Here is a 1,456-nt window from a genome sequence, read left to right as displayed (position 1 = left end):
AAAAAAAAAAAAAAAAAAAAAAAAAGATATGCCAAGCATTGACCTGTATTAGTGCGTTTAGTTCTCCTGACAATCCGGTGTGCTCGGTGCTATTGTAACCCGCATTTTGTGATGAGGTAGCCGAGGCACTGAGAGATTAGGCACCTTGTGCGCAGCTGGATTGGTGGTGAGTAGCCAGGGTGGGGTGTGATCTGCAGACAGTCTGAGCCCAGCGCTGGAGCACTTCCCCAGGGTTCTGCTCTATTACCCACGGCACTCTGTTCACAGAGTAGGAATGTTTTTAAGACTAGTCATACCTCTACTGCCCTGCCTTCTCAGAGGACTGCCCCAGTACACACTGCACTAGAGCTGCTTTACTGCTCCCCCACCATCACTGGACCCTTGTTAGACAGTATCGCCTGGTTATATCACCTTTCCGAAGCTTTCTACCTGTTACTTTGGGAATGCGTCTTAGTCCTTGCTATATTCTGTAATGTCATTATTGATCTTTGTTTTCTACCTCACAATACTGTAGCGTCTTTAGGCCTTCCAGGGGAATTATAGAATAAAGGGGGCAATAAAATTGGTGTGTGAGAACTGACGTGTGTCATAGGGACTTGAATTGTGTTTCAGGTTTGGTCACCCTAACATTTACAAGTGAAGTTCTAGAATTGTGATTGGGACCATTCTCGGTCAGTCAGTGTCATCCAGGTTGGTGTATTAGGTCATCTGGTGACACTCATGCCTCACCGCCAGAGATTTGGATGGAATGGTTTGGAATGGGAGCTTGAGCACGAGGGCATGCTTAGAGTTGCCTAGGTGGTCCTGCCACACAGTTGAATGTTTGTTCTTCTGTATTCTATACAGAGGGATGTGGAGAATGGAATTATTTATGTAGTTCTTATTTATGTAGCTCATGTAGGGATCAAAATGTAGATCAAAGTGGGTTACACAGTAGATCCAAACATTTTCTGAACCTAGCTTCAAGGCTGTTTTGGTTGATTTAAACATGAATGTTTCTTTTCAGTGCTGAACAATATATTGCCTTGACCCAACCTATTTTACGTACTTTATTTCCCCATGTCTAATTGCTCGCTTCCTTAAGTCTTAAAGCTTGTGCTTTATTAGTATTAATAATCTGTATTAGTTTACAGATTATTTAAGGTAGAGGAGGTGCTGGGTAGGCCTAACTAATAATCCTGAAGTATATTCTATGAAAATGTTCTTTGTTTACTATCCCTGAAATATTTATTTGTATTTTGAGTACCACCTCAAATTTTTTGACTTCATGAAAAATTATCAAAACGATATAGCTGTATATGCTTTGCACTTTCAGTTTTTTAAATGACAGTGCTAATGTTTTGCCATATTCCTTCCTTCCCTTGTTCTGAATACTTTTCTCCCTTTTATGTTACCACTGGCATATGAATTTATGGTTCCCACCAAATGAAGGAGTTTATTTGGGAATGCCGCCTGA

General features: G+C 41.0%; 1 protein-coding gene across 2 annotated transcripts in view; it reads left to right on the top strand.

The window, feature by feature from the left end:
• TCEA1 (transcription elongation factor A1) overlaps positions 1 to 1,456 on the top strand; it is a 33,254-nt gene that overhangs the window by 16,853 nt on the left and 14,945 nt on the right. The gene's annotated exons all lie outside the window — the stretch shown is intronic.

This window comes from Lipotes vexillifer, unplaced genomic scaffold, assembly GCF_000442215.2.
Source record: "Lipotes vexillifer unplaced genomic scaffold, Lipotes_vexillifer_v1.1 scaffold69, whole genome shotgun sequence".
Classification (NCBI taxonomy): domain Eukaryota; kingdom Metazoa; phylum Chordata; class Mammalia; order Artiodactyla; family Lipotidae; genus Lipotes; species Lipotes vexillifer.
The sequence above is the reverse complement of the archived record's forward strand: the minus strand, read 5'-3'. Positions and strand labels throughout refer to the sequence as shown.